The sequence below is a fragment of the Hyla sarda genome, chromosome 1, assembly GCF_029499605.1.
Source record: "Hyla sarda isolate aHylSar1 chromosome 1, aHylSar1.hap1, whole genome shotgun sequence".
Classification (NCBI taxonomy): Eukaryota; Metazoa; Chordata; class Amphibia; order Anura; family Hylidae; genus Hyla; species Hyla sarda.
The window spans coordinates 211,645,635-211,668,341 of NC_079189.1; the positions used below are offsets into that span (position 1 = coordinate 211,645,635).

Below are 22,707 nucleotides of genomic sequence, written 5' to 3' on the forward strand. Positions count from 1 at the left end.
CGATTCGTCATGAACTTCTCGGCTCGGCAGTTGATGCCTTATCCTGCATAAATTAGTTCAGCTTTCAGGTGCTCCAGTGGGCTGGAAAAGGTGGATACAGTCCCTAGGAAAGAGTCTCCTAGGACTGTATCCACCTTTTCCAGCCCACGGGAGCACCTGAAAGCTGAACTAATTTATGCAGGATAAGTCATCAACTGCCGAGCCGAGAAGTTCATGACGAATCGAATTTACTGTAAGTTCGCTGATCTCTAGCTGTGACCCCTGATGGTGGAGAAGGTGATCATGGATTTCTGCTAATTTTCACATTGTTCTTACCAGTCAGTAATTTAACCTCTTAAGGACGCAGGGCCTACCTGTACGCCCTGCGCCCAGTCCCGGTGTTTAAAATGTCATACCAGGTCGGTCCCGGCTGCTATTCATAGCAGGGACCCTTGGCTAATAGCGCGCAGCGCAGATCGTTGTTATGCGCGCTATTAACCCTTTAGACACGGCGATCAAAGTTGATCGCTGCCTCGAAAATGAAATTAAAAGCTTCCCAGCAGCTCAGTCGGGCTGATTGGGACTATCGCGATAAAATTGCGATGTCCCGATCAGCTAGGACGTGAGCGGAGGCCCCCTTACTTTGCTCCGTCGCGTCCAATCTGCATTTGATTGTTCTTACTTTCCCTGCAGATGAGTAGTATGGAATTTAGGCAGGTTAAGGGTAAGAGGCACTTCCTTAGAAACCAAAATAAAATTAAATAAAACAATACTGAATGGGCATGTCTGTGGGTTTTCATGCCTGCTGGAGGTCCCCCTCACCTGACACAAGTAAATGCAAGAAGCTCTTGAAATTTATTAAAAACACTTTTATTTACAAAATAGTAAAAACACATTTTACAGAAGAGGATACAAAAACATTTCATAGGAGATGCAATGTCATACAAAAAAAAAATAAATGTCAGTCAAGTTTTAAAATGTTTGCAAATCAGGATCTGGCACACCCAGGTCTTTATGTTCTTTATACATGATGGTTTTCGACTACACAAAACCGTAATCGCAGAAATGCCAAACTGTCCCCACTGAGTGAGAATCTGGAAAACAAAGATTAATTACATACTATCACATAACGTCACCAAGTTACTTCATACAACCTAGTCAACAAAAAAAAAAAAAAACAGCAGTCTTCCACTGGCCCACCAGCACAAAAAGGTTTTGATCCATAGGGAGGGGGGGCTTATGAACCGTTATGCCTTCAAGTGAGAATTGAATAGCTTTGTACTGCTGCTGTAAATGCACTACTTCAACCAAGAACAGCAGTCTTCCACTGGTCCACCAGCACAAAAAGGTTTTGATCCATAATGGGGGGCTTATGGACCGTTATGCCTCCAAGTAATAATGGAATAGCTTTGTACTGCTGCTGTAAGCAAACTACTGTAGAAATTTATAGTGACAACTAACACCAAATGAGTTAGTCTAAAGAAAGCCAACACACTGCTCATCTCCAATAAATTCGGAGGATAACCTCCTTCAACCATAAACAGTCTTCCACTGGTCCACCAGCACAAAAAGGTTTTGATCCATAGGGAGGGGGGGCTTATGGACCATTATGCCTTCAAGTGATAATGGAATAGCTTTGTACTGTCGCTGTAAATATGCTACTTTAACCAAAAACAGCAGTCTTCCACTGGCCCACCAGCACAAAAAGGTTTTGATCCATAGGGAGGGGGGGCTTATGGACCGTTATGCCTTCAAGTGATAATAGAATAGCTTTGTACTGCTGCTGTAAATGCACTACTTCAACCAAGAACAGCAGTCTTCCACTGGTCCACCAGCACAAAAAGGTTTTGATCCATAATGGGGGGCTTATGGACCGTTATGCCTCCAAGTAATAATGGAATAGCTTTGTACTGCTGCTGTAAGCAAACTACTGTAGAAATTTATAGTGACAACTAACACCAAATGAGTTAGTCTAAAGAAAGCCAACACACTGCTCATCTCCAATAAATTCGGAGGATAACCTCCTTCAACCATAAACAGTCTTCCACTGGTCCACCAGCACAAAAAGCTTTTGATCCATAGGGAGGGGGGGCTTATGGACCATTATGCCTTCAAGTGATAATGGAATAGCTTTGTACTGTCGCTGTAAATATGCTACTTTAACCAAAAACAGCAGTCTTCCACTGGTCCACCAGCACAAAAAGGTTTTGATCCATAGGGAGGGGGGGCTTATGGACCGTTATGCCTTCAAGTGATAATGGAATAGCTTTGTACTGCTGCTGTAAATATGCTACTTTAACCAAAAACAGCAATCTTCCACTGGCCCACCAGCACAAAGAGGTTTTGATCCATAGGGAGGGGGGGCTTATGGACCGTTATGCCTCCAAGTAATAATGGAATAGCTTTGTACTGCTGCTGTATGCAAACTACTATAGAACCAAAAGTGATTTAGCTTGCTTTAGACTAACACAATGCTCATCTCCAATACATTTTGAAGATAAGCTCATTTAACTAAAAACAGCAGTCTACCACTGGTCCACCAGCACAAAAAGGTTTGGATCCATAAGGGGGGGGCTTATGAACCATTATGCCTTCAAGTGATAATGGAATAGCTTTGTACTGCCATTCTACTACAAGAAAGGACTTACCATAAGATTACGGCCAGGTGCACGTCTTATGCTGATTCAATGACGTTAAAGGGGGTGACCATTTCAAAAACAAGTGCAGTAATTGTAAAGTTGTATCACTCAGTTACTTGCTCCTGCTGTGCCCTGTTTTCACTATACAAGGAGCCCCGCCTCCTTTCTATCTTGTCCTTTTCTGCAGTGAATATGGCACTCATGTCCATAACATGACCAAGCACGGAGAAGAATGGGACGATGCATTTCCCTGAGTCTGAAACACAGCAGGAACAAGTAACCATGAGTGAGAACTTTACAATTACAGCACTTATAAAATTACGGATATTGTGGCCAGCCCCCTTAAGATAATACATTGTTTAAGACTCTTCTTAGATCCACACCAGGCAGAAGAATTGAACTTTTCATACCTACAAGAGCAAAAAGAAGACATTATTGAGATATGTGCCAGTACAATATGAAATGCCACTATCAGACTGCCATTTTTGAACTCAGGAGTTGTGATCCTAGGATTTGCTACTTTTATTTCTTATTATTTCTTTATTTCTTTTAGTAATATTCATAATCAATAAAAAGAGGTTTCTTTAAGTTTAACCAGTAATAGCTACTTCCACAAGGTGCCACACCAATAACCCCCCCAAGTTACCAATGCAACAAGTCATGCTTGGGTAGCTACTATCTGGATAGAACTATAGAAACCCTACTTCTATGGAAGAAGCTAACATTGAAGCAGTAATATACTGCATCAATTTTTAATGGATTTATGGTTAGCTAGTTATTATAGCTACTTCCACATGGTGCTACATCAATAACTCCCCCAAGTTACCAATGTAACGAGTCATGCTTAGGTAGCTACTGACTATCTGGATAGAACTATAGAAACTCTACTTCTATGGAAGAAGGTAACATTGAAGCAGTAATATACTGCATCAATTTTTAATGGATTTATGGTTAGCTAGTTATTATAGCGACTTCCACATGGTGCTACATCAATAACTCCCCCAAGTTACCAATGCAACAAATCATGCTTAGGTAGCTACTATCTGGACAAAACTATAGAAACCCTACTTCTATGGAAAAAGCTAACATTGAAGCAGTAATATACTGCATCAATTTTTAATGGATTTAGGGTAAGCTAGTTATTATAGCTACTTCCACATGGTGCTACATCAATAACTCCCCCAAGTTACCAATGCAACGAGTCATGCTTAGGTAGCTACTGACTATCCTACCGAGACTAAGGATGGATGGGCGGACATGTTCACCATGAAATCCATGGTGAACTGCCATTATGCTATGAAGAAAGGGTTATTAATCTACACTTACTGTCTAGTAGCAGCTCCTCCCAGTAGAGGCAGATGCCCATCATCTGGATGGGGTAGAGGTCAATGCCCAAGATGGTGGTGGTCTCACTTCTATGAGAATTTCTTTCTAATGTGAAGGGGCAGCATCAAGTGTTCCTGCTTACAGAAATAAAAATAAAAAAAATCATGTTTGAAACAAAGGTTTCACCATCATCAATAGAGCAGCAGGAGGTGATAGCGGAATGCTTGGATCTATAAGGAGAGGTATTAGTTAAAGGAAGTGCTTATGGGTGTAGAGAGAGGCATTAGCAGTAGAGAGGGAAAGGTGCTCATGGGTATATAGTGAGAGGTTTTAGCAGTAGAGAGGGGGAGTGCTCATGCTGCTCTCTATAATGGCATCCAATTAGAAGCTAGAACCCCATCTGAACCTCAGCATGAAATTCTAGCAGAATGCTTGAGTGTATAGGAAGAGGTATAAGCAGTGGACAAAAGTGCTTATGGGTGTATAGGGAGAGGTATAAGCAGTAAAGAGGGAAGTGCTCATGCCGCTGTACAGAGCACTGGTGCGCAGTACTGGAGAAGGGCTCTCCAGAAGGATATAGATAGCGTGGAGGGAGTCTAGATAATACTTGGCTAGTACAAGGATTGCAGAATAAAACTTACTAGGAAAGTATCTTTACCTGTATAGAAGAAAAAGGAGAGAGGGGATATTCATTACATTTGTATGGTATAGTCTAGACATTTACTTCATACAACCTAGAAAATAAGTTTCAAAGTACCTAATAACAGTACCTTAAAACCACTGCCCCACCAAACAGCAGTTTTGTACTGTTGCTGTAAATATGCTACTTTAATCAAAAACAGCAGTCTTCCACTGGTCCACCAGCACAAAGAGGTTTTGATCCATAATGGGGGCTTATGGACCGTTATGCCCCCAAGTAATAATGGAATAGCTTTGTACTGCTGCTGTAAGCAAACTACTGTAGAAATTTTTAGCGATTACTTACACCAAATTAGTTAGTCTAAAGAAAGCCAACACACTGCTCATCTCCAATACATTCAGAGGATAACCTCCTTCAACCAAAAAACTGTCTCCCACTGGTCCATTAGCACAAAAAGGTTATAATGGATTAGTTTTGTACGGTTCTGTAAATATGCTACTTTAGCCAAAAACAGCAGTCTCCCACTGGTCCACCAGCACAAAGAGGTTTTGATCCATAATGGGGGGGCTTATGGACCATTATGCCTTCAAGTAACAATGGAATAGCTTTGTACTGCTGCTGTAAGCAAACTGCTATAGAAATTTATAGTGAACTAACACCAAATGAGTTAGTCTAGAGAAAGCCAACACACTCCTCATCTCCAATACATTCGGAGGATAACCTCCTTCAACCAAACACAGTATTCCACTGGTCCACCAGCACAAAAAGGTTTTGATCCATAGGGAGGGGGGGCTTATGGACCGTTATGCCTCCAAGTGACAATAGAATAGCTTTGTACTGCTGCTGTAAGCAAACTACTATAGAACCAAAGTGACATAGCTTGCTTTAGACTAACACACTGCACTGCTAATTTAACTAAAAAAAAAAAAAAAAAAAAGCAGTCTACCACCCACACAAAAAAGGTTTGGATCCATAAGCGGGGGCTTATGAACCATTATGCATTTTACTAAAAGAAAGGACTTGCCATAAGATTACGGCCAGGTGCACGTGTTCTGCTGATTCAACGACGTTAAAGGGAGTGTAGTAAAAAGTGAAGTAATTGTAAAACTGTATCACTCAGTTACTTGCTCCTGCTGTGTCCTGTTCTCATTAAACAAGAAGCCCCGCCTCCATTCTACCTTGTCCTTTTCTGCAGTGAATATGGCACTCTTGTCCTTAACATGGCCAAGCTCGGAGAAGAATGGGACGATGCATATCCTTCGGAGTCTTAAACACAGCAGGAGCAAGTAACCATGAGTGACAGATCTTGATAATTACATCACTTATAAAATTAAGGATATTGTAGCCAGCCCCCTTAAGATAATACATTGTTTAAGGCTCTTAGACCCACTCCAGGCAGTAGAATTAACTCTTCATACCTTCAAGAGAAAAAAGAAGAAGTTATTGAGATACGTGCCAGTACAATATGAAATGCCACATCAGACCATTTTTTAACTCAGGAGTTGTGATCCTAGGATTTGCTACTTTTATTTCTTAGACACTAGTCACAATTCTATAGGGGTTTAGTAATATACATAATCAATAAAGAGATTGATTGATAGTTGATCGATAGTTACTTCCACACGGTGCAACACTGATAACTCCCCCAAGTTATCAATGCAACGAGTCATGCTTAGGTAGCTACCAACTATTGTGACAGGACTACAGAAACCCTACTTCTATGGAAGATGCTAACACTGAAGCAGTAATATACTGCATCAGTACTTAATGGATTTAGGGTTAGCTAATTATTATAGCTACTTAAACATGGTGCCACACCAATAACCCCCCCAAGTTACCAATGCAACGAGTCATGCTTAGGTAGCTACTGACTATCTGGACAAAGATATAGTAACCCTATTTCAATTGAAGAAGCTAACATTGAAGCAGTAATATACTGCATCAATATTTAATGGATTTAGGGTAAGCTAATTATTATAGCTACTTCCACATGGTGCTACATCAATAACTCCCCCAAGTTACCAATGCAACGAGTCATGCTTGGATAGCTACTGACCATCTGGACAAAATTATAGAAACCCTTCCTCTATGGAAGCTGCTAACACTGAAGCAGTAATATACTGCATCAGTACTTAAATGGATTTATGGTAAGCTAATTATTATAGCTACTTCCACATGGTGCTACATCAATAACTCCCCCAAGTTACCAATGCAACGAGTCATGCTTGGATAGCTACTGACCATCTGGACAAAATTATAGAAACCCTTCCTCTATGGAAGCTGCTAACACTGAAGCAGTAATATACTGCATCAGTACTTAAATGGATTTATGGTAAGCTAATTATTATAGCTACTTCCACATGGTGCTACATCAATAACTCCCCCAAGTTACCAATGCAACGAGTCATGCTTAGGTAGCTACTGACTATCTGGACTAAACTATAGAAACCCTTCCTCTATGGAAGCTGCTAACACTGAAGCAGTAATATACTGCATCAGTACTTAAATGGATTTATGGTAGGCTAATTATTATAGCTACTTCCACATGGTGCTACATCAATAACTCCCCCAAGTTACCAATGCAACGAGTCATGCTTAGGTAGCTACTGACTATCTGGACTAAACTATAGAAACCCTACTTCTATGGAAGAAGCTAACATTGAAGCAGTAATATACTGCATCAATATTTAATGGATTTAGGGTAAGCTAATTGTTATAGCTACTTCCACATGGTGCTACATCAATAACTCCCCCAAGTTACCAATGCAACGAGTCATGCTTAGGTAGCTACTGACTATCCTGCCGAGACTAAGGATGGATGGGCGGGCATATTCACCATGGAATCCATGGTGAACTGCCATTATGTTATGAAGAAAGGGTTATTAATCTACACTTACTGTCTAGTAGCAGCTCCTCCCAGTCGAGGCAGATGTCCAGTATCTAGATGGGGTAGAGGTCAATGCCCACGATGGTGGTGGTCTCACTTCCATGAGAATTTCTGTCTAATTTGATGAGGCAGCATCAAGTGGTCCTGCTTAGAAATAAAAAAAATCACGTTTCAAACAAATATAAGAGCAGTGAGACTATGGAACGTTTTGCCACATGATGTTGTAAGGGCTAACTCAAACAAGTTCAAGGGGGGCCTGGATGTTTTTCAGGAAAAACATAAGTTATGACTACTAGAATTAGGAGGATCGATAAGGATGTATAAGCAGAGGTATTAGTTATGAGAAATGCTCATGGGTGTATAGGGAGAGGTATTAGCAGTACAGAGGGAAGTGCTCATGCCGCTGTACAGAGCACTGGTGTGCAGTACTGGAGAAGGAATCTCCAGAAAGATATAGATATCGTGGAGAGAGTTTAGAGAATCCAAAACTAGTACATTGATTGCAGGATAAAACTTACTAGGAAAGGTGAAAGAATCTTTACATATTTAGAAGAAAAAAGAGAGGGGATATTCATCACATTTATATGGTATAGTCTAGACATTTACTTCATACAACCTAGAATATAAGTTTCAAAATACCTACTACCAGTACCTTTAATCCACTGCCCCATCAACCAAACAATGTATTTGTTCAACAACAGCATAGAGCAGTTTGGAATAATAAGTTTGTGTGTGTGTGTGTGTGGGGGGGGGGGGGGGGACTTCTGCCTTTCATGTGACAATGGAATAGCTTTGTACTACTATTCTTTTTTTATATAACTGCTTATTTATATAAGTTGTCATTTTTTTCATATTATCAAAGGAAACAAGGTAGAAAACATCAAAGACAAAATACAATAACGTTTCTCTAACAAGTATAGTATTGCACCTGTCCCATCATACAGTAATTCTCACTAATTTGTCTTTGTACTACTATTCTTAAGTGACAATAAAATGAAAACCTAAGGTCTTACATATGATTGACTAGATGCCGTGCCTTCTGGTGATTCATTCACTGGAGCTGAGTACAGTAAGGGAGGAAGTCTATGGTTCTTCGAACATCCACAGCAGGCTACCTAGAAGACCAAACACAGTAAGTTATTGAAACTCCAATATCAGTATACTGTCAAATGCCAATTGCTGGAACCAGAGATAGCAGTACAGGAAATACTACATGTATACATGATACAGCTAGAAAGAAACAGACCCAACATCATAAATAGCAGACATCGAGAGCCGTGCCGCCCCCCCCCAGCCACAGAGGGCAGGCGGCGAGGGGCCCCCCCCAGCCACAGAGGGCAGGCGGCGAGGGGCCCCCCCCAGCCACAGAGGGCAGGCGGCGAGGGGCCCCCCCCAGCCACAGAGGGCAGGCGGCGAGGGGCCCCCCCCAGCCACAGAGGGCAGGCGGCGAGGGGCCCCCCCCAGCCACAGAGGGCAGGCGGCGAGGGGCCCCCCCCCAGCCACAGAGGGCAGGCGGCGAGGGGCCCCCCCCAGCCACAGAGGGCAGGCGGCGAGGGGCCCCCCCCAGCCACAGAGGGCAGGCGGCGAGGGGCCCCCCCCAGCCACAGAGGGCAGGCGGCGAGGGGCCCCCCCCAGCCACAGAGGGCAGGCGGCGAGGGGCCCCCCCCAGCCACAGAGGGCAGGCGGCGAGGGGCCCCCCCCAGCCACAGAGGGCAGGCGGCGAGGGGCCCCCCCAGCCACAGAGGGCAGGCGGCGAGGGGCCCCCCCAGCCACAGAGGGCAGGCGGTGAGGGGCCCCCCCAGCCACAGAGGGCAGGCGGCGAGGGGCCCCCCCAGCCACAGAGGGCAGGCGGCGAGGGGCCCCCCCAGCCACAGAGGGCAGGCGGCGAGGGGCCCCCCCAGCCACAGAGGGCAGGCGGCGAGGGGCCCCCCCAGCCACAGAGGGCAGGCGGCGAGGGGCCCCCCCAGCCACAGAGGGCAGGCGGCGAGGGGCCCCCCCAGCCACAGAGGGCAGGCGGCGAGGGGCCCCCCCAGCCACAGAGGGCAGCCGGCGAGGGGCCCCCCCCAGCCACAGAGGGCAGCCAGCGAGGGGCCCCCCCAGCCACAGAGGGCAGCCGGCGAGGGGGCCCCCCCAGCCACAGAGGGCAGCCGGCGAGGGGCCCCCCCAGCCACAGAGGGCAGCCGGCGAGAGGCCCCCCAGCCACAGAGGGCAGCCGGCGAGAGGCCCCCCCAGCCACAGAGGGCAGCCGGCGAGAGGCCCCCCCAGCCACAGAGGGCAGCCGGCGAGAGGCCCCCCAGCCACAGAGGGCAGCCAGCGAGAGGCTCCCCAGCCACAGAAGGCAGACGGCGGGAGGCTTCCAAGCCACAGAAGGCAGACGGCGAGAGGCTCCCAAACCACAGAAGGCAGACGGCGAGAGGCTCCCAAGCCACAGAAGGCAGACGGCGAGAGGCCCCAAGCCACAGAAGGCCGATGGCGAGAGGCCCACCAGCCAGAGAGGGCAGATGGCGGGAGGCCACACAGCCATATAGTATATCCCTTCAAGTGATAATAGAATAGCTTTGTACTGCTGCTGTACATACATACTTAAACCAAAACAGCAGTCTACCACTGGTCCACCAGCATAAAGAGGTTTATACTGCTGCTGTAAGCAACCTACTATAGAAATTTATAGCGACAACTAACAGCAAAGGAGTTCGTCTAAATGAAGCCAACACACTGCCCCTGTCCATTAAATTAGCAAGATAACCTGCTTCAACCAAAAAACAACAGTCCACCAGCACAAAAAGGTTTTGATCCACAGGGAGGGGGAGCTAATGGGAACTTATTCCTTCAAGTAATAATGGAATAGCTTTGTACTGTTGCTGTAGAAATGCAGCAGTCTTCCACTGGTCCACCACAAAAAGGTTTTGATCCATAGGGAGGGGGGGTTTATGGACCGTTATGCCTTCAAGTGATAATGGAATAGCTTTGTACTGCCATTCTACTACAAGAAAGGATTTACCATAAGATTACAGCCATGTCTTATGCTGATTAAATGACATTAAATGGGGTGAACATTTAAAAAAAGTGCAGTATTTGTAAAATACTACTGCTGTGCCCTGTTCTCAATATACAAGAAGCCCTGCCTCCATTCTACCTTGTCCTTTTCTGCAGTGAAAAGGGCACTCATGTCCATAACATGGCCAAGCACGGAGAAGAATGGGAGGATTCCGAAACACAGCAGGAGCAAGTAATTAACTTTTCATACCTACAAGAACAAAAAGAAGAAGTTATTGAGATACATGCCAGTACAATATGAAATGTCACTATCAGACTGCCATTTTTTTACTCAGGAGTTGTGATCCTAGGATTTGCTACTTTTAGTTCTTAGACACTAGTCACAATTCTTTAGTGGTTTAATAATATACATAATCAATAAAAAGAGGTTTCTTTAAGTTTAACCAGTGATAGTTAGTTCCACATGGCGCCAAAATTATTACTCCCCAAAGCTATCAATGCAACGAGTCATGCTTAGGTAGCTACCAACTATCGTCAATGCAACGAGTCATGCTTAGGTAGCTACCAACTATCGTGACAAGACTACAGAAACTCTACTTCTGTGGAAGATGCTAACACTGAAGCAGTAATTAACTGCATCAGTACTTAATGGATTTAGGGTTAGCTAGTTATTATAGCCACTTCCACATGGTGCCACATCAATAACACCCCCCCCCCCCCCCAAATTACCAATGCAACGAATCGTGTTTAGGTAGCTACTGACTATATGGACAAAACTATAGATACCCTACTTCTATGGAAGAAGCTAACATTGATATTAATTTAATTGATATTAATTTAATGGATTTAGGGTTAGCTAGTTATTATAGCTACTTCCACATGGTGCTACATCAATAACCCCCCAAGTTACCAATGCAACGAGTCATGCTTAGGTAGCTACTGACTATCCTGCAGAGACTAAGTATGGATGGGCAGACATGTTCACCATGGAATCCATGGTGAACTGCCATTATGTTATGAAGAAAGGGTTATTAATCTACACTTACTGTCTAATAGCAGCTCCTCCCAGTCGAGGCAGATGTCCTGTATCTGGATGGGGTAGAGGCCAATGCCCACGATGGTGGAGGTCTCACTTCCATGAGAATTTCTTTCTAAAGTACGGAGGCAGCATCAAGTGTTCCTGCTTACAGAAATTAAAAAAAAAAAAATCATGTTTCACCATCATCACAGGCAGAGATTCTTTAGTGTAAGAGCAGTGAGACTATGGAATGCTTTGCCACATGATGTTGTAATGGCTGACTCAAACAAGTTCAAGGAGGCCTGGAAGTTTTTTTTGTTTTGTTTTTTGGGGAGGGGGGGGGGGGGCGATTTATGAGGATCGACTATAGACCCAGGGATTTATTCTGATTGCCCTATTTGAGTCAGGAAGGAATTTTTTTGTTCTGGAACAAGTGATATCAGCCTCATAGGCTCAACAGAGGACAGCAGAGCTTTCTTAGACGGACGGCACGGGAACAAGAAAAGTAAGACTGTGTGGATAAAAGCAATTTATAATAATGACAATGCACATTGGGAGTAAAATCCCAAGGGAAGGATATAGAATATGGGATAAAGTCCTGAATTCAGTATCTGAGTAAAGGCATTTAGAGATTGTTATTTTAGAAGACCTAAAGGTAGTCAGACAATGTAATAGAGTAGCAGGAGGTGATAGTAGAATACTTGGATGTATAAGGAGAGGTATTAGTTAAGGGAAGTGCTCATGGGTGTATAGGGAGAGGCATTAACAATACAGAGGGAAATGTGCTCATGGGTCTATAGGGAGAGGTTTTAGCAGTAGAGAGGGGAGTGCTCATGCCGCTCTCTATTATGGCATCCAATTAGAAGCTAGAACCCCATCTGGACCTCAAAAAATTAATAGGCTCAATTGACTATGAAATAGATCAGCAGGAAATTCTAGCAGAATGCTTGAGTGTATAGGAAAAGGTATATGCAGTGGACGGAAGTGCTTATGGTTGTATAGGGAGTGGTATTAGCAGTAGAGAGGGAAGTGCTCATGTACAGAGCACTGGTGAACAGTACTGGAGAACGAATCTTCACAAGGATATAGATACCGTGGAGAGAATTTAGAGAATACTAAACTAGTACATTGATTGCAGGATAAAACTTACTAGGAAAGGTGAAAGGATCTTTACATGTATAGAAGAAAAAACAAGAGAAGGAAAAATGAGAGAGGGGGATATTCATTACATTTACTTCATACAACCTAGAAAATAAGTTTTAAAATACCTATTACCAGTACCTTCAAACCACTGCCCCATCAACCAAACAGTATTTTGTCACTCAACAACTGTATAGAAGAGCTTGGATTTATATTGGGGGGGTACTTCTGCCTTTCATGTGACAATGGAATACCTTTGTTCTACTATTTTAAGGGACAACAAAATGAAAACCTATGGTCTTACCATATGATTGACTAGATGCAGTGCCTTCTGGTGATTCATTCACTGGAGCTGAATACCGTAAGGGAGGAAGTCTACGGTTCTTCTAACATCCACAGCAGGCTACCTAGAAGAGCATTGAAACCCCAATATCAGTATACTGTTAAATGCCAATCACTGGAACCAGAGACATCAGTTTAGGAAAAAAATACATGTATACATGATGCAGCTAGAAAAAACAGAACAAACAATATAAATAATTGCAGACGGCGGGAGGCAGACAGCCACAGATGGTAGACGGCGAAAGGCACACAGCCAGAGGACAGGCGGTGAGAGGCACACAGCCACAGAGGGCAGATGGCGAGATGCCCCCCAGGCACAGTGGGCAGACGGCGAGAGGCCCCCCCCAGGCACAGAGGGCAGACGGCGAGAGGCCCCCCCCCCCAGGCACAGAGGGCAGACGGCGAGAGGGCCCCCCCCCCCAGGCACAGAGGGCAGACGGCGAGAGGCCCCCCCCCCCCCAGGCACAGAGGGCAGACGGCGAGAGGCCCCCCCCCCCCAGGCACAGAGGGCAGACGGCGAGAGGCCCCCCCCCCCCCCCCCCCCCCCCCCCAGGCACAGAGGGCAGACAGCAAGAGGCACACAGCCACAGAGTTGATTTTATAAACAGCTAAGAAATAATGGCAGCTGCAAACATATTTCATTTCTCAGCCGACAAGGGTTAAGGGTAGCTTCATTCGTTAGGCCATGTTTCAGCGGGCATGTCATATTTCTCCTGAGCAGCCAAGTGTTAATGTTACCTGTAGTCACTAGGCTATGATAGAGTGGCTATGGATTAAAAAAGATAATCTTCTACAACAAAAAAAAACTCAGCAGTAACAACAGTCTTTCACTCATCTACAGCACAGAAAGGTTTGGGTTCAGAATGAGCAGCCAAGGATTAATGGCAGCTGTAGTCTTAAGGCTATGTTGCAGTGGCTAAGGGATAACAGCCATTGCAGGAATTACATTTTTTTTCTCGGCAGCCAAGGGTTGATGACAGCTGTAGTCATTAGGCTATGTTGCAGACGTGGGCAGCAGTTAAGAGATAACAGCTGCTGTGGGCATATAATTTCACTCCTCAGTAGCCAAGGGTTAATGGGGTCTGTAGTAATTAGGCTATGTTGCAGCAGCTAAGGGATAACAGCTTCTGTGAGCATTTATACATATTTTTTTTTACAGAGCAGCCAGGGGTTAATGCCGGCTGTAGTCAATAGGCTATGCTGAAGCAGCTAAGCGATAACATTCACTGCAGGCGTATTTTTAATGAATCCTTATGCTTTTCCAATAACAATGAATGAGCTTTGTACTGCTGCTATGAGCTTTGGGGCTCAAAGAGACACATGGCGGCAGAGACTCTGCTAGGTTCATTAAGGGTGGGTTCACACTACGTTTTCTCCCATACGGCAGCGCATACGGCAGGGGGGAGCTAAAACCTCGCGCTCCCGTATGTCACCGTATGCGCTCCCGTATGTCATTCATTTCAATGAGCCGGAGTGAAACGTGCGGTCGGCTCATTATTGCGCCGTATGCGCTTTTACAACCGGACCTAAAACAGTGGTTGACCACAGTTTTAGGTCCGGTTGTAAAAGCACATACGGCGCAAAAAATGAGCCGACCGGACCGAACGTTTCACTCCGGCCGGCTCATTGAAATTAATGACATACGGGAGCGCATACGGTGACATACGGGAGCGCGAGGTTTTAGCTCCCCCCTGCCGTATGCGCTCCCGTATGGGAGAAAACGTAGTGTGAACCCAGCCTAATACAGAAAGTTGCAAGAACTTCTCGATGGGGTGTAGCCACTTTGAGAGTAGAGTAGAAGGGTACAGAAGATGGTAGGCACTCTAAGGGAAAGGTGAGCTAACAACAAACAAGGGCGGGCACTGTTTTAGGCTGAAGTTATATTGTCAAATTTGAATAACACTTCCAACTGGGTCCCATACAGTAGTACCACTAATGGGAAAACTGAATATGAAATAGGGACTTACCGTTTCATAGAAGCTTCTTCCAGATGGGGCAGTAATGCTGAGGCTGATGCAGAGGTTGGTAGTATTATTCTCCTGGTAATGTGTGTCCAGAGTGAGAAGGCAATGCCCAATATTCCTGCTAAGAAAAAGATATTTAAATTTAATATGGATTTATAGTAGTTGAAAACATGGCTGATTTACTGTGTGGATTATGGCAGCACAACTCTATTGAGTGTAGCTAAACTACAATACAACCCATTGACAGGTGTGGCCCTGTTATTTAAAATAAAAAAAAGCCATATTGTTTTAATCCCATGTAAACTCCCTTAAAGTTATAGCGATCACGCCCCCTCCCGTAGGCTTGCATTGAGGGGCGGAGCGTGACGTCACACGGGGGCGGAGGCGTGACGTCACACGCCGCCGGCCCTGCGGTCGACCATAATCAGACCCGGAGTGAAAAACGCTCCGGGGACTGATTACAAACTGGGTGCCGCGTGCATGATCACGGGCATCCCCAGCTGCGGGACTCCCGCGATCAGGCATCTAATCCCCTATCCTTTGGATAGGGGATAAGATGTGTAAGCACCAGAGTACCCCTTTAACATTCCAGACAAAAATGATTTGCTGTTTGCACATCTGACGTTGTGGATGGTACCAATGCAACGAATCATGCTTACGTAGCCAGTGTTTGTGGGGCATGATTCTCAAAGGCTTCAGTGACATCATGCCTTCTGGGGAACGCCCACTTTCTCCTGTTGGGAGCTCACACAATGTGAGCAAGGGGAAAGGGATGACAAAGCTCAGAATTTTTTTTAAGGGCATGAGGGGTGTTAGAATTAGTTGGGGAATATAATAGTCAAGTTTAAAAAATATAGTTTGACGACAAGTACTCTAAGTCCCCACAGGGGACTTTTACATACAATCAATAGATTGCATTTACGGTATAATGCTATGCCTATGGCATTGCATTACACAGTATGATCAGTGATCTACTGATATAGCCAGATTTAATCAGTGGATTGGCGATCGTACGCAGGTAAGGAGACCCTTCACCATTTCAGCTCACAGAACCCTTACGATTACATTGCAGGGATCCAACGAGCTTCACTGAGCTACTGGCAACTTTCATTTTCACTTTAGATGCCATGATCAGAATTGATCACTATGTCTAAAGGGTTAAATGACCTGCAGCAGTGTCCGACTACTGATATTAGCTGTTCCTCACTGATCAGAAGCAAATAGGTGAGCCCTTTGTCCCGAGATACGGTCATAACTGTACACCCAATGTCCTAAATAGTTTAAACACTTATTTTGAGGGCTTCTGTTTACATGCAGTGCACTTGTTTATAAAAATTACACGTAGGTCCATATGATTACAACAATATCCAATTTATATGGGTTTAGGTTTTTTTTTTTTACTACTTATTCATAGCAGATGTGGAATGTGTAACCCTTCCCCAAAGTTCAGTTCATACAGCGTTCCTGCCCCAGAGTCATTAGGTGACTCAATTCGACCATAGAAAACAATGGGGTCCACTGCTCCCGTTTTTTGTCAGGATGAAACGGGAATTAATTTACCCTTTAGGGTATACGGCTGATGGATACGGCTAAGAGTCTATTCACACATGACTGTGCAGGATATAGTACATGTAAATAGTCCCTTAGTGTTAAACTGAAATAAAAGCAAAGCGGCATCTGTTTTTAGCAGCCTTTAACAAATATATTTTACACACAAAGTACCGTTTACACTAAAAAAAAATAAAAAAAAATATGGTGTAAATATACTCTAAAGGGTAAATTCATTCCCCATGATTAGAGCTTCAAGATTGTCCCAATGCCCTTAATTAGGCCACAAATATACACATGCCCAGACCTAGCTTACAAAACTGGCTCTGGACATTTTTTTTTTTAAATTACACAGTTTTTGCTCAATGGTTTAAAAAGTTAAATTAAATTAAAAAAATTCAGAGAAGAAGTTATACAAATTGATGTACTGAAGTGTACTTTTAACCAGTTAAGGACGCAGGGTGTACCTTTATGCCCTAACAAGCTGAGCATGATTTAACCCGGTGGGTCCCAACTGCTATCAGCAGCCAGGACTCAGGGTTAACTGCTGAGCATCACCGTTTAGGCCGATGCCTGGAATTAACCCTTTAGTCGCCGCAATCAAGAGAATGATGAGCAGGGGGGGGGGGGGGAGAGAATGATGAGCGGGGGGGGGGGGGAGAGAATGATGAGCGGGGGGGGGGAGAATGATGAGCAGGGGGGGGGGGGAGAATGATGAGCAGGGGGGGGGGGGGAGAATGATGAGCAGGGGGGGGGGGAGAATGATGAGCAGGGGGGGGGGGGGGGGGAGAGAGAATGATGAGGAGAGTTTCCAAGTCATTTATTTTACATTTCTTTTTTCCCCTCAAATTTTCCTGTGAAAATGAGGGTACGCGTTATATGCTAGTGCGTGTTATACGCAGATATATTTGCAGAGATCTTTTCGGGACACAAGGATGTCCCGGTTACCTTTCTGCGGACCCACATTAACTTTAAAAATGCAGGGGCCACCGGGAGGTGGTGCACGCAGGGACATCACTGACGTCCCGTGCGTGCGCCCTTCTGAGCGGAGCAGCGAGGATGCACGCATGGCAAGTTACCTACACGTCATCTTCAGTGCTCCGACCACCACTCCTCTGGTCCCGGGACATACTGCTATGGCCCCTAGGCCATAGCAGTAGATCATGACCCCGGACCAGAGGAGCGGTGGTCGGAGAACTGAAGTGGGGCAGTACACAGACTGTCTCCTGCCATACACTGTATATGGCTGGAGGCTGTATGTCTATGGGGGACACTGCCAACGTAATGTGGGGGGACTACAACCTAATGCCTGGGAACTGCAACCTACTGTGGGGGAACTGTCACGCCCCATCCTATAGATTTGCATTGAGGGGGCAGGGCGTGATGACGTCACGATCTTCTGTTCCCGTGGTTGGGAGCCAGAACCTCTAGCACTGCCGGAAGCAGATACAGTTGGGTGCTGCATGCTATATTCCGGGGGTCCCCAGCGGCGGGACCTACGCAATCAGATAAGATGTCTAGGGGTGAAATACTCCTTTAAGGACCAGGTGAGGACTAAGGCTAAGTTTCCAGAGAAGGCAAAAGCACAAGAAAAAAATGCCCCAAAATTACCATAACACAGGAAAAAGCAGTAGCAGTTTTTCTGTGTATTTGCAGGTAAAAAAAAAGGGAGAAAGCATTAGGGGTCCGGGGGAATTTTGCTTGTTTTCAATGGGATGCTGCTGCTCTGTGCACACTACAGAAGACACAGTGTGTGGTAGTATTTTTAGAGGGCATGATGTTTGGCAGTATAATATACAGGGTACACAGGGTTTGGCAGTAATATTTAGAGGGCATGATGTTTGGCAGTATAATATACAGAGTACACAGGGTTTGGCAGTATTATTTTTAGAGGGCATGATGTTTGGCAGCATAATATACAGGGTTTGGCAGTATTATATTTAGGACGCACAGTCTCTTGAAGGGTTATAATGATTGCTGTCTTTATACAGAGGATGAGGATCAGCTGGCAAAGTGAGGAACCAATGATGTCCAGGTGTCGAACTTTACAGAGGAAGATGGAGCTGGAAGAAGACTTGGCGTCTGGACCAGATGAAGAAGAAAAGGAAAGACAACAGAGAAGACGTCTCCTGTGAGTCATTTTCTGTTTGTTTGCGTATTCTCCTGACTGTCCCATTAGATCTCTCGTCACTTCTAAGTTTTGCAGTAATAATGGATGACACTGTACCCCAATTTGAGGCTCTAGCTGTTCCAAAACCAACTCCTATAACGCCTGAAGCTCTCCAGGCCATGCAGCCCATTTTATTTTAACGGGGGCCTGACTCCTGTTCCACTCAGTGGAAGGGAAGGGGGTCTGTCGGTGGTTGGGGAGCATCATAATGAAGTGCTCTGTCTTCCAGGCAGCTTTAATCTGGCCCTGGGCATGGCAGCCTCCATGCCCACTCCCATAGACTTGCATTGAGGGGGTGTGGCATGATGTCACAAGGGGCGCACCCCAGCTATGGGACCCCCGCAATCAGACATCTTATAAATACGATGTATAGAGTACCCCTTTAGATTCCTATAGCCTTCCCCTGACCACTACACTATAGTCAGCTGTAGCTGCACTGATAGAGCAAACAAACCCAGCAATGCAGTGTTCCTAGCCTACTGCGACCTGGCCGGCAGGAGGAACACCTGAGGATCAGAGGACACCTGAGGATCAGAGGCCACCTGAGGAAGACAGGGGGGCGGGGAATCACTGCCTGCTGGTACTTTCCTCTAATCTAGGCAGCCCGACCACTGCCCTGTGTATGTAGACAGAGGAGGAGGAGGTGTGAACTACAGATGAGAAAAAGCCTGAGTGCTCCTCCCCTTTCTCCTCTGTAGTGTAGAGTCCAGCCTGAAACCGGACATGCTGCAGGTAGGATTTACTTAGTCTAAAAAGATTACATGTTTTTCAAGTGGGCTGTTTTGAGTGATTTCTGAAGAAGCACAGCACAATGTATACACTCTATACCCAGGATGGAAGGAGACATGGATAGAAGGATACTCAGCACAATGTATACACTCTATACCCAGGATGGAAGGAGACATGGATAGAAGGATACTCAGCACAATGTATACACTATACCCAGGATGGAAGGAGACATGGATAGAAGGATACTCAGCACAATGTATACACACTATACCCAGGATGGAAGGAGACATGGATAGAAGGATACTCAGCACAATGTATACACACTATACCCAGGATGGAAGGAGACATGGATAGAAGGATACTCAGCACAATGTATACACTCTATACCCAGGATGGAAGGAGACATGGCTAGAAGGATACTCAGCACAATGTATACACACTATACCCAGGATGTAAGGAGACATGGATAGAGGGATACTCAGCACAATGTATACACTCTATACCCAGGATGTAAGAAGACATGGATAGAAGGATACTCAGCACAATGTATACACACTATACCCAGGATGGAAGGAGACATGGCTAGAAGGATACTCAGCACAATGTATACACTATACCCAGGATGTAAGGAGACATGGATAGAAGGATACTCAGCACAATGTATACACACTATACCCAGGATGTAAGGAGACATGGATAGAAGGATACTCAGCACAATGTATACACACTATACCCAGGATGGAAGGAGACATGGATAGAGGGATACTCAGCACAATGTATACACTCTATACCCAGGATGTAAGGAGACATGGATACTCCGCACAATGTATACACACTATACCCAGGATGTAAGAAGACATGGATAGAAGGATACTCAGCACAATGTATACACACTATGGGGGACATGTATCAAAGATTTTACCCCTGTTTTGTGTGTATTTTTTTGCGCAAAATTTTGCGCAAGCCCTTTTTTTGCGCAATTTTTTGCGCACGTTTTGGTAGAGCATGTCCTCCAGATGTGGCTGAATCAGGGTACCTTGGAGTGACATCTATAGTACACATGAATTTATTAACTGCATACTTTTTTTTTTACACCAAAAATTTTGCCGCAAGAGCTGTTTTTTTGCGCAAATATAAGCCATCTTGGACTTAACGTAGCAAGATGCTCTAAATCATTGATTCTATTTTCCAAAGAGTGGATTTAGGAGATTACTATATTTACCCGCAATTTATGAAGCTTATTGCACTTGATTGATAAATTTAGCGCTTCTGCACATAATTTAGAATTCGGGAAAAGGGGTAAATTGCTTCTACCATACACAAATAATGATACATGTCCCCCTATATACCCAGGATGTAAGGAGACATGGATAGAAGGATACTCAGCACAATGTATACACTATACCCAGGATGTAAGGAGACATGGATAGAAGGATACTCAGCACAATGTATACACACTATACCCAAGATGGAAGGAGACATGGATAGAAGGATACTCAGCACAATGTATACACACTATACCTAGGATGGAAGGAGACATTGATAGAAGGATACTCAGCACAATGGGGGACATGTATCATTTCAAGTTTATAATAGAAGTTTTTTACCCCTCTGCCTGTTGTCTAAATTTGGCGCAGCTGCGTTAAATTTATCATTCTTGTGCAGCTACTTTCTTGAATTGCATTTAAATTTAGAATTCTCCTCAGAGCATAAATTTACACCGCAGCTCTATTTAGTAGGAGCTTTGTCTGCAGCGTATCTGCACCTAAACAGTAAGTGTGTCCTCGTTATTAGTTTTAGAATTTTTCTTCTTCATTATGTAGAGTTTTAATCTCACAATAATACCACTTTTTGCACCCAATTATAACACAATTATACCAATGTCCTTATTCTTCATTTAACATCTGTGACACCCCTGTGCATATCACCTCAAATGTACATGGTGCACTCTACCTTATGGGCCTTGTTGTGCGCCCGCAGAGCACTTTGCGCCCACATATGTGGTATCTCCATGTGGTATCTTTTTTCCCCATTTACCTCTTGTGAAAATGTAAAGTATGCGGCAACACCTGCATGTCAGTGTAAATAATTTTATTTTTATACATTAACATACTGGTGTAGACTCCAACTGTTCCTTTTCATAATGGGTAAAAGGAGAAAAAGACCCCCAAAATCTGTAAGGCAATTTCTCCCGAGTACGGCGATACCCCAAATGTGTCCCTAAACTGTTGCCTTGAAATACGACAGGGCTCCAAAGTGAGAGCGCAATGCGCATTTGAGGCCTAAATTAGGGTTTTGCATAGGGGTGGACATAAGGGTATTGTACGTCAGTGATTCCCAAACAGGGTGCCTCCAGCTGTGGCTAAATTCCCAGCATTCCTGGACAGTCAGTGGCTGTCCGGCAATACTGGGAGTTGTTTTGCAACAGCTGGAGGCTCCATTTTGGAAACAGTGCCATACCAGACGTTGTTCATATTTATTGGGGAGGGGGGCTGTGTAGCGGTATGTGTATATGTAGTGTTTTTTACTTTTATTTAATTGTAGTGTTTTTAGGGTACAGTCACACGGGCGGGGGTTCACAGAGAGTTTGCTGCATCTCAATCTTGCAGCGCTCCCTGTAAACCTCCGCCCATGAGAGTGTACCCTGTCCATTCACATTGGGGGGGGGGGGGGACATCCAGCTGTTGCAAGACTACAACTCAGAGCATGCCCTTTGGCGAAACACGGAAACAGACTCAGTGTTTCGCAACCAGTGTGCCTTCAGCTGTTGCAAAAACTTCAAATCTCAGCATGCAGTGACAGCAGAAGGACATGCTGGAACTTGTAGTTATGCAACAGCTGGAGGCATACTGCTACAACTCCCAGCATGCCCTTTAGCAGTCCGTGCATGCTGAGGGTTGTAGTTATGCAACAGCTGAAGGCACACTGGTTGCAAAACACTTGAAAGTTTTTTTTACTTAACTTAGTGTTTCCAAACCAGTGTGCCTCCAGCTGTTGCACAACTTCAATTCGCAGCATGCATGGTCTGTCAGTGCATGCTGGGCGTTCTAGTTTGGAGGCACAGCTGGAGGCACATGGGTTGGGAAAAAGTTAGGAAACGAACAATGTTTCCCAACTAGTGTGCCTCCAGCTGTTGCAAAACTAATTCCCAGCATGGCCAGACATGCTGGAAGTTGTATTTCGGCAACATCTGAAGGGTCAGATGTTGACAAACTACAACTCCCAGCATGCTTGGGCAGTCTGGGAGTTGTAGTTTTGCAACAGTTGGAGGTCCACAGTTTGTAGACCACTGTGTAATGGTCTCCAATCTGTGGTCTTCCAGATGTTA

The 22,707-nt window shown here is 44.9% G+C and overlaps 1 long non-coding RNA gene across 2 annotated transcripts in view; it reads right to left on the reverse strand.

The window, feature by feature from the left end:
- Positions 1-939: 939 nt before the first annotated feature.
- Positions 940-22,707, reverse strand: part of LOC130362966 (uncharacterized) — a 27,201-nt gene continuing 5,433 nt past the window's right edge. The window contains exons 2-11 of one of the 2 annotated variants that reach the window (XR_008891663.1): positions 14,936-15,053; positions 12,931-13,033; positions 11,515-11,648; positions 10,608-10,718; positions 8,485-8,586; positions 7,482-7,615; positions 4,586-4,602; positions 3,945-4,078; positions 2,628-3,028; positions 940-1,073 (exon numbers count right to left, since the gene is read on the reverse strand). This is a non-coding gene — a long non-coding RNA (uncharacterized LOC130362966). The remainder of the gene's footprint in view (positions 1,074-2,627; positions 3,029-3,944; positions 4,079-4,585; positions 4,603-7,481; positions 7,616-8,484; positions 8,587-10,607; positions 10,719-11,514; positions 11,649-12,930; positions 13,034-14,935; positions 15,054-22,707) is intronic. The other variant, XR_008891664.1, reaches the window with a different exon arrangement.